The following is a 10,883-nucleotide window of genomic DNA, read 5'->3' as shown; positions in this document are numbered from 1 at the left end:
TTTGGTGTTGGGCTTCCTTGGCCATTTTGGGGGGGGTGGTCATAGAGGGCAAGGTGGATCCTTGCGGACACTGTTTAGCAAAATGGCCAGGCAGATGGCATTTAAAACAAGCTCGGCTGTCGGCAGGCGTTTGAAAAGCGGCTCCAGTGGCCATGGCAACCCCCTGAGAGATCCCTTGAGAGAGCTTATAAGAGAAGGGATCAACTTCATTACAAGCCGGAATCATCTCTTCTAAGGACTTATTTTTAAAGGAACTCCTAAGCACCCAGCGGCAGGTGGCATTGGCATTTTCATAAGCAAGTTGTTTAAGGAGCTTGTTATCCGTTTCCTCAGATCCCAGGACCCGTTCAGCTGCCTCGGTGAGCCTGCCTATAAATTCTGGGTAGGGTTCATTGGGACCCTGTACTATTTTTGTAAGGGGAGTAAGGAAAGTTCCTCGCCCCAGAGGGACCGCCAAGTGCCCATAGCTGCCTGAGATGTTTGCCCCAAAAGGCCAATAGGGAGTTTGGTCTGAAGGGTTTCTGTTAATTTTTCAAAGGTCCATTTTTTAGTAGATTCTGGAGAGTGATTTTTTGTGGCAAGTTCCCTACAGCGATCATAAAAATCTGCCTTCCAGGCCAAATGAAGGCCCCGGCTAAGGACAGCTTGTGTGACGGAATGCCACTAGGAGGGAGTAAGGCATCCACCTCCAGCAAGGGCATCCAAGAATGTAAGCAAGAATGTTAGCGCATAGGAGTCAGGAGCACTACAGTTTCTAACTGCTGAATTTAATTCCTTGATGGGTTTACATTTTAACATCTTGAAAGAATTATGGGTGGGATCCTGTTCGATACGTTCCTCAGTTTCCGATTCTTCCCCTTCTGTTTTATTATTTTCCTCATCCGAGGCATCTTCTTCCTTCTCCTCAGTATAGGAGGAGGAGGGCTCCTGGGCTTTTTTAGAGCTTTGTGGAGTAAGAACAGGGAAAGCCAATTTAGGAGGTTTTGAGGTCTTAAATTTATGATTGGACCTTCCCTCTGATTGTATAGGAAATAACATAGGGACACCGAATACAGATTGTCCCACAGTTTTTTGAAGTAAAGCTAAATCACAAGTAAGTTGAGAAAATTCTTGTTGTAATTGTAGCACCTCTTTGAGATTAGATATTTGTTGGATAAGATGTTTTTTAGCCGGAATTAAAGCCTCTGCTGTGTCAGAAGGGGGTGGAATAGGACCGATGGATATGGTGGAGGCCCTTTAGGGATGGATATGGTGGAGGCCCTTTAGGGGCGGTATAGCCCGTGAATGGCCAGTCAGGGTTATGATAAGCAGCCCCAGCCTCCAATTCCTCTCAGTCGGAGGGATCCAATGGCTCTGAGGCCACATTGCCCTGGGGGGGGGCAGGAAAAGCTTTAAGGCTGGGCCGTTTAGGGGGATCAAACTCTCACAAGGATGGATAAAGGGGGCAGAGGGTTCGGGCTCTTTTAAGGGCATAGGAATTGACACGGAGGGGCACGGAGAGGGAGCCTTTTAAAGGGGCTCCATTTGATTAGGAGTCTGCGAGCGGGGACAGGGGTTTTAAGAATTCCTCAATGGCAGAAGTTAATTAAATGAGCTGACCCAGGGGAGTTAGTAAGGATGTCGTTAATGACATTCCAATAGTTAAAAGTCTGCAATGGAATAGACTCAGGGCCCTGTTCTTTAAGTAGTCTATTAAGATCCTCACCCACCTTTTGCCATGTCAGGGGGTATCTGGTCCTTCGAGAATAACCCAGGGACAAATTTTGAAAAGAAAGCAAAGAAACTTATTAACTCTTTACATGAAACTCTAATTCCTCTTTCCCGAAAGTAATGAACTTAACCTCCTTAGACAAACGTTGGCCCATTATTATGGAACGGAACAAGGGGGGGTGGGGGACTCACCAGGAATCGGCGTGCTCAAGAGCGGTGAGGACTGATTCCAAATCGCCGGGCTGCAGTTTGCAGGTCAGGCAGTCAAATCGGTGCGAGGATTCTCTTCAGGGTTGAGGGACTCCGTTCAGTAAAAGCCCATACCTGGAGCGCCACGTTGGGTGCCACCTGCCCCGTCCTGCGGGACCAAGTTATTCGGGTGGACAAGAACCTGAAAAATAATGGGCGGGAAAGAAGGAAGGAGACCAAGCAGTGCTTGTCAAGGCCTCGCTTTATTAGGCACAAAGAGGGGTTTTTAAGGCAAAGCGGGGAGGAAGTGGGGGAGGGGGAGCTGTGCAGACTCGGGCGGGGCTCTGGCAGTCCGTCCAGACCACTGTGGTCTTACTTGGAAAACATCTGCTTATCTCAGTTCCTGGAGTAAGTGGAGCAGACTGCCCTTTGAGCTCACTAGAGTTTAAGGCATAAACAACTTTGCAAGGGGATGTGACTCAAGGAACTACGGAGGTATTTTCTCAGTTGGGGGTCCCCCCCTGCAGTCACTGTGTCAAATTGACACAGAACTAGCCAGCACCAGGTGTATGTGAATTTGGTAACTGAGCAAAAGGCTACTTTCCATCCTTTTGTTTTCGTTCTTCAGCCCTTTTAGCTGGACGTTTCTCCTTCAGTGTTACTGTTCTACATGCACTCAACACTCAAACGTCTGAGAAAACGTCTCTACGCATCCAGCGCTGCGGATGTTGTCTGGGTATACTTTTGAGAGGTGGGGAGGGTGTAGTTTTAGAAAAAAGGTGTTCCGGGGATGGGTCCCTTGACAAAGTATGTGACTGAATACGAAAATGCACGCGCTTGTAAGGCAACTCCTTCCACAGGGAAGGCTTGCGGTAGCGGCGGAACGTTCTGGGCGGAACTGAACGCTGATCCCCGCCGCGGAAGCTGGCCGGGATGCAGCATTAAGACCGGACCTCCGCGCAGGGGCGGATCCTTGTAGGTCTCCGCCCTTTCCGCCCCCTTCTAGTTTCCATGGCAACCACGCGAACCCCAGTGGGCTGGCCGCGGGAAGGGTGCGTTCAGGGGCGGGGCTTGCAGCGGAAGCGGCGTCCGCACGCTCGCTCGGTGCGGGGCGGCTGCAGAGATGCTGCGCGCGGGGTGGTTGCGGCTGTGTGCCGCGCTCTGCAGCCTCCTGCTGGGGCAGGCCCAGGCCCCGAGCCCCGGGGCGCCGCCGGAGCGCAGCCGGCCCTACGCGGTGCTGCGTGGGCAGAACCTGGGTGAGCGCGGCGGGGCGCGGCGCGGCGCGGCGGGGCGGGCGGGTTCGCAGCCTGGGCGGTACTCGGAGCCTGTCGGGGGCTCGGGGAGCTGCCCTCGCGCTGGTCCCCACGCAGCCGGTTTCCCTGCTGTCAGCCCCAGGCTTGGGAGCCAGCGCTCGTTCCCTGTGCGCTGGCGGCACCTGCTGGGGCTGGGACGCCGGGGACCTGGGTTTGTGCTCTCGTGTCCGGCTCTGTGGATTCAGGCTGGGCAGCAGGGCTCATGCCGCTTTGCGTGCATCCCTCTTCCTGCCAGATAGGCCCGTTGTCAGTGATGGCGTTTGTAATCGCCAGCGTTAGCATGCTGTGCTCAGCGCTGTGTGTGTGTGTGTGTGTGTGTGTGTGTGTGTGTGTGTGTTGGGGGCCTTCACTGTAAGCTAATGAGAAAACTTGGGCTTTTCAGTTCTGTTACATGCATGCCCCCACATACGAGTGCATGGTCGAAAGGAGCTCTAGTGCTTGGTAATGGACAAACCAGGGTAAATCTGTCTGTCCTGCCTCTGCCCTCCATTCCCTCCTCATTAATATGTCTATCTCTGTATTTGAAGTGAGTGGCTACGTGGTATCGTTCTGGATCGTCTTTGTTTGTTTTTCGAGACTGTTTCTCTGCATAACAGTCCTCACTGTCCTAAAACTAGCTCTGTAGACCAGGCTGGCCTCGAACTCACAGAGATCCGCTTCCCGAGCGCTGGAACTAAAGATGTGCACCACCACTGCCTGGCCTGTGTATCATCTTTCTATCTGCTTGTATTCCCCTTTGTTTTGACCACTTACTTTGTACCTATCTAGTAGGTGGTAAGTAGTTTTCCGAGGTTTCCAGCTTTAGACCAGGGTTTGTCAGCCTGGATACTACTGACGCCTTAGGGCATGGGATTGGTCGTCTTCTCCCTTCTTCCCTTTTCCTCCTTCTTTCCTCTTCTTTTAGTTGGGGGAAGGGGAGAGGCTATCCTGTGCACAGTAGGATGTTTAGGAACCGTCCTATCCTGTCTACATAATGGAAATGTTTCTGGTCCTAACCCCCTTTGTTGAGACCTCTACCGAAGACCAGCAAGCTGAGGGGGCTCCCAAACTATTGCCTGCAAAAGTAATAATAACAATAACTGCAGAGATAGTTAACACTGCAGAGGTTAACATTGTGACATTGCAACATCCAAGCAGGTAGCGTGTCTGCATTGGATGCTTGGAGGCAGCCTGCTAAGTAACCATGCGTACGTACAGAGGCCTGCAACGAAGTAGAAACATCTGCTCTTTACCACCTACAAGTCAAGACTCACAGCCCCAGGCAGTTGAGGACGGCAGGATTTTTGTCTCTGATTTCATGAACAAAGACAGAAAAGCTGGGTAGTTTTAGTAAGGTGCATAGCCTAGGAAGTCCGTGGGAACCCAGGCAGTCTGCCCCCAAACCCTGAGCTCTCCGCTGCCTGGGTGACCCTAAGAGAAATGTTAATCTATCTTGCACTTACTGTATGGCCAGCACTTGGTTGAACACTTCTGGAGTTAAGCTTCAAGGAATCCTTTTAGCTGGGTTGTCATTTGTCACACTTTGTTGATGCAGAACATGAGGCTTAGTGTTGGAAAGTGATCATAGGACGGAGTCAGAGTCATCGTATAAACCCGGGTCTGAGGGTGACGCACACCTTTAATCCCAGCACTCGGGAGACAGAGACAGGTGGATCACTGTGAGTTCGAGGGCAGCCTGGCCTGCAGAGTGAGTTCCAGGAGAAAAATCTTTTAAGGTTGTTTTTGGGACCAGCCTGGTTACTGATGTGCCATGCAAGGGTGATGAATAGAGGAGCTTATCGAGCTCCAAGTGGATATGAATCCAAATGATATTGCATACCAAGAAATGGCTTTAATTAAGCTTTTCCTGTCTTCCTTTGTATTTTAAGAGAGACAGAGAGAGAGAGAGAGAGAGAGTGTGTGTGTGTGTGTGTGTGTGTGTGTTCAATGAGGCCAGAATTGGGTCTCGGATCCCCTGGGACTGGAGTTACGGGTATGGGTGCTGGGCCTTTGTTAAACACCATCTTAGTCTTAGATGAGCTAAATGCCATCCCCAGATAGCCCAGGTCAACTAAGTACATGGCCAGGTTTTTGGGTAGGAATTTCCAATTTCCTAAAGTCATGACTGCAACTGGACTTAAAATCCTCTTGCTCCATTGAACTCACCCTCTCTGTTTTGGAAAGGGCCTCAAAATAGTAAAGGGAAGGAAGCCTGCTTCTTAAGGCAGACAGACAGACAGACAGACACAGGACTGTGGACCTGCCCAGGAGTCAGTCCCGGCTGTGCTTGCAGAGGACCTCAGCTAGGTTCCCAGCACCTGTAAAGATCTTAAAATTACGTCTGGCCTTTTGGAGTTGTGGCATGTTCTCTTTGTCATTTTCTTTTTCTGTCCTTCCTCCCTGACGCCAAGAAAAGAAGCCCTTTGTGCGTAAGAACTGAGCTCAGAGGGTGTGATGGGCGCAGGTGGGACAGACAGACAGGCACAGATGCTCTGAAATGACAGTCTTGAAGGTAGTCAGGTCTTGGCTTGTCAGAGGGACCTGGACCTTGACCAGCACCGCCATAGTCAGGCCCAGGCCCACACACTTGGAACTAAGTGTTTGTGAATGCGCCTGCACTTACTAAAGGTCACACCATTTTGAAGCCACAGAAGCTTGCTGCGGCTAAGTTAAGCGAGTGGCTTATGTTAGTGCCTTCAAGCTCAGTCCACTTGTACATCCCTTTCTTCCCTGAGCTCTTAGAATGTTCTAGAAATGCTGTACTCTCACAAAAACACAACTGGGGGCTCAGCAGTTGAGAGCACCAGCAGCTCTCGAAGAGGCCCTGGGTTTGATTCCCAGCACCCACATGCCAGCTCAAACTTTTGTAACCTTAGTCCCAGGGATCCTGACACCCCCCCCCCCCCCGCACCCTAGGGACATTTGCAGGCACCAGGCACCCACGCGGTACACACCCACCCCCACACAAAATACATTTTCTGTTTGTTTTTCAAGACAGGGTTTCTCTGTGGTTTGGAGGCTGTCCTGGAACTGGCTCTTGTAGACCAGGCTGGCCTCCATCACAGAGATCCACCTGCCTCTGCCTCCGAGTGCTGGGATTTAAGGCGTGCCCCACTAAGTTTTAGAAAAATAAACACAATTCAGACCTGGAGAGATGGGTTAGAGGTGAAGAGTGTTTCCCTGAGTTTGGTTCCCAGCACCCACTCGGTGGCTCACAACCGCGGGCAATTCTAGTTCCAGGGGTTCCAGTGTCTCTTCTGGTCTCTGCAGGTACCTGTACACACACACACACACACACACTCACTCTCACCTTTACACACACACACACACACACTCACTCACACTTACCTTTATACACAGTCACATTCACACTCATCTTTACGCACACACTCACCCTCATCTTTACACACACGCACTCACACTCATCTTTACACACACACACTCACTCACCTTTATACACACAGTCATATTCACACTCATCTTTACACACACGCTCACACTCATCTTTACACACACGCACTCACACTCATCTTTACACACTCACTCACACTCATCTTTACACACACACTCATTCACACTCATCTTTACACACTCACTCACACTCATCTTTACACACTCACTCACACTCATCTTTACACACTCACTCACACTCACCTTTACACACTCACACTCACCTTTACACACACACTCACACTCATCTTTACACACACTCACTCATCTTTACACACACTCACACTCATCTTTACACACACTCACACTCATCTTTACACACACACTCACTCACACTCATCTTTACACACACACTCACTCACACTCATCTTTACACACACTCACACCCATCTTTACACACTCATCTTTACACACTCACTCACACTCATCTTTATACGCACTCATCTTTACACACTCACACTCATCTTTACACACACTCACACTCATCTTTACACACACACTCACACTCATCTTTACACACACGGGCAGTTAGTTGGGCCAGCAAGATGGCACAACAGGTAAAGGTGTTTGCTGCTAAGCCCAGTGACCTGGATTTGATCTCAGGGACACACATAGAAGGGAACAGACTCCTGGAATTGTTTGTTGACCCCTGTGCTTGCATAGGCACACACAAAATACAAGTTTTTAAAGTCATGGCGTTTTGGTGAGAAGCCCCCTAGTCAAGATTCATCCAGCCACTGAACTAGCGGCTTATTCATCAACTCTTCAAGCTTTAAAGGTGAGTGGCCTGCCGGCTCTCATCTCCTGTAGTCTCAGGCAGAATCTAGAGGACCTTTTCCCCCAACTAACCCGATCACAGTGGTCCTTGCCTTTCAGGGGCCTTTCTCAACGGTTAGTGCTAGACGGGCCTGGCAGATGCCTCAGTAAGAGCTCTTAGCCTGAGGACGCAAGTCCCAGGCCGTAGGACGCACACAAAAAGCTGCACATGGCTGCCTGGGATGGTTACCCCAGCATTCGGGGACAAAGGACTTGCTGGCTGCTCAGCTAACCCAGCCAAATCCAGCAGTTCTAGGTTCGAGGCAGTAAGGTGGAGGGCGACAGAGGAAGAGGCCTGACTTGCGTTGGCCCTGCGTACACGTGAACGGGTTGTACCCTTGCGAATTAGTGAGCAATCAGTGTAGCTTCCTTTGTTGTGTGCGTGTCCCTGTGTCCCTTGGCTTCCTTCTCTGGCTGCCTCCTGATTCTCAGTGTGCCTTCCCTGATGCCCGCCTACTTGCCACACGTGCTGGGCTTATCCTGGCTCCCAAGGCCCTTGCTTTTCTGACCCCTGAGTTGTGTCTCACAAGGAGCTCAGAGCGAACATTACCTCAGGCGCTCTGCCCCTCCTGCCTGCTGCTGCCCAGCCTCGCCTGCCATGTGGTTCTTCTTGGATTCAGGCTGTATGAAGAGAGTCGCGTTTGCTTCCCCATATCTGTGGAGTGACTTGAGGGTGCCTGTTGATGGCTAGTCCTGGCACCCAGCCCAGTAAGCTCCCTTTTTCCCAGGAGCAATTGGAAAAGCACCGTCTCTTAAATGAAATCGCGGAGCCTGAAACTTGCACACGGTAACCTGTTTTCCCTTTGCAGTGTTGATGGGGACCATTTTTAGCATCCTGCTGGTGACTATCATCCTTATGGCATTTTGTGTCTACAAGCCCATGCGTCGCCGGTGACAGCTATACAAGATCTTCGTGCTTCAAGTTTCCGGGACAGCAGAAGTGTTGCATGTGAGCCACTGGAGATGGTGGGGGCATGTCTAGGGAGTGACCACTGATCTGGACGGTGGGAAATGCTACAGGTTAGAAAAGCATCTAGCAGTAATTGTTTCCTTAACCTCGGTTATTGGCTACCGAGTCCGTGTCTTGGTGTTTCTTTTTGTTTGGCTATGCTGGTTAAAAGTAAAGCCTGAAGCCCCAAGGTTCCCTGTAAAATGTGTCCATTTGAAAGTGCCCAGAAGAACCGCGCTGGAGAGGACTGATGATGGATGCTGGAAATAGTAAGGAAGACTTAACATGTAGACATCCCTGCTTTCAACCTTTGTGTTACGGTGTGTTAGTCACACGTGGGGGCTAGCAAGATGGCTCAGCAGGTAGAGGGGCTTACCCCCGAGCCTGGTAACCTGAGTTCAATTCCTGGAAGTCATATGGTGGGAGGAAAGGACCAACTTCATAGGTTCCCTCACCTCCTCACATGAATAAATATAAAAACAAAGCCCACATTCCCACTCGACTGAGCTGCCCTAGAATACCCTGGTTGCCGGAGCCAGTGTTCATTGTGGGGAACCGAGCCCATCATTCCTTGGCTGCATCCGCACTGTGCGTGAGCCCGCAGCGGAGCCAGAATTGTATCCTAGGTGTGTAAGCACGCGCCTCTTGGCCTGGGAGGCTCTGGGCTGCACTGGGAATGCTACTGTCTTATCAGGACAGCTCCACCTGATCCGAACTTACTGAGGTCTCTCTCACCCACAGCCTAAAGCTTTTGGTAGCTTTTCAAACGGGAACCTGAGAGACTGAACACCCCTCTTCTCCCTGGGTGTAGAGGTTATCCCCACGTCCACTGTGCAGGCTGCTGTGTTTACAAGATTGACAGCTTTTCAAGTGCTGCTACTGAACTAGATTTCCCCTGTTGATACTTTTCATAGTTATAGAGAGGTCATTAGTATTTATTTTAAGGATGCTAGATTTAACTTTGTGATAAAATTGTTGTAATGTTTAATCTTGTGTTCCCCACAAGCACAGCCTGGTTTTTTTTTTTTTTGTTTTATAATCTAACAATGTGTACTTGATGCGGATTAACTGAGGGAGAGCATTGTAACTGTTGGGGTCTTGTCTGTGACCTTGTGACACTGAGCCATTAAAATGTCAAAATTAAAGAGAAACCCAGTCTGCTCTTTTACTCACCATTATACCCCAAGTGTTTACAATGCAGGGGTGGGGCTGTTCAGATGGCACAGGGTTAGGGGCATTTGTTACTTTTTGTAGAGAACCCAGGTTTGGTTCCCAGCACCCAGGTGGTAGCTTGCAGCCAACCTCCTATAACTCCAGAGTCAGGGGATCTGACACCCTCTGCTCACCTGGTGGACACCAAGCATACATGTAGCCAGCAGAGGCATAGTCTTTTAAAAACTCAATGCAGGGGTGTGGTGTGTGTGGTGTGATGTGTGTGGTGTGTTGTGTATGTTGTGTGTGGTGTAGTGTGTGTGGTATGTTGTGTGGTGTGTGGTGTGTGGTATGTGTGGTGTGTATGGTGTGTGTGTATGGTGGTGTGGATGTGGTGTGTGTGTGGTGTGTGTGTGTGGTGTATGGTGTGGTATGTATGGGTGTGGTGTGTGTATGGTGTGTGTATGGTGTGTGTATGGTGTGTGTGTGTATAGTGTGTGGTGTGGTGTGTATGGTGTGGTATGTGTGTGCGTGGTGTGTGTGTTTGTGGTGTGTGTGGGTGTGGTGTGTTTGACTCTGGCCTCATTCCTTTAAGGAAGACCTGTGTAGTGGGATTTAAGCTCGGTTGTGAAATAGCAAGACTGAACCAGACGCTCTCAGGCCGGGACAGCAGTCCTACATCTTGGTTCAAGACCACTATAAGGCGCTCACCCTCTCCAAAGCCTCAGTTTCCTTAGCAGTAACGCTGATGCCTAGCCGACATAAATGCTGAGCTGTAGGGGCCACAGTTGGGCTGCTGTCTCCAGGAGGTCCATGTTAATGCCGTGACGGATGAGGGACATGTGGCACTTCCATGTTAATGCCGTGACGGATGAGGGACATGTGGCACTTCCATGTTAATGCCGTGACGGATGAGGGACATGTGGCACTTCCATGTTAATGCTGTGACTGATGAGGGACATGTGGGCACTTCCATGTTAATGCCGTGACGGATGAGGGACATGTGGGCACTTCCATGTTAATGCTGTGACGGATGAGGGACATGTGGCACATCCATGTTAATGCCTGTCTTAATGTGCCACTATTATACTTGTTGCCATTTTCAAGATTTTTAAAAGAGCAAACCCTTGCCAAGTCTATAATGCTCGTTATTGTCCTTAGCTTGGTGATAACCAGCCAGCTGTGTAGGCATGGATGAGTCCCAGGGCAAAGAATTAGACCAGAGACGCCCGGTTGAAGTGGAAATCGCGGCTGGACAGATGGCTCAGCAACTAAAAGCATAATTGCTCTTCCAGAGGACCTGAGTCCATTCCCATCATGTACAT

General features: G+C 50.2%; 1 long non-coding RNA gene across 1 annotated transcript; it reads left to right on the top strand.

The window, feature by feature from the left end:
• The first annotated feature begins 3,007 nt into the window (after positions 1-3,007).
• LOC127215999 (uncharacterized) lies at positions 3,008-8,355 on the top strand. The gene is made up of 3 exons (XR_007833991.1): positions 3,008-3,155; positions 8,078-8,165; positions 8,267-8,355. It is a non-coding gene; the product is annotated as an uncharacterized LOC127215999 (long non-coding RNA).
• The last annotated feature ends 2,528 nt before the right edge of the window (positions 8,356-10,883 follow it).

The sequence above is a fragment of the Phodopus roborovskii genome, unplaced genomic scaffold (assembly GCF_943737965.1).
Source record: "Phodopus roborovskii unplaced genomic scaffold, PHOROB, whole genome shotgun sequence".
NCBI lineage: Eukaryota > Metazoa > Chordata > Mammalia > Rodentia > Cricetidae > Phodopus > Phodopus roborovskii.
This window is presented reverse-complemented; position numbering and strand designations above follow the sequence as displayed.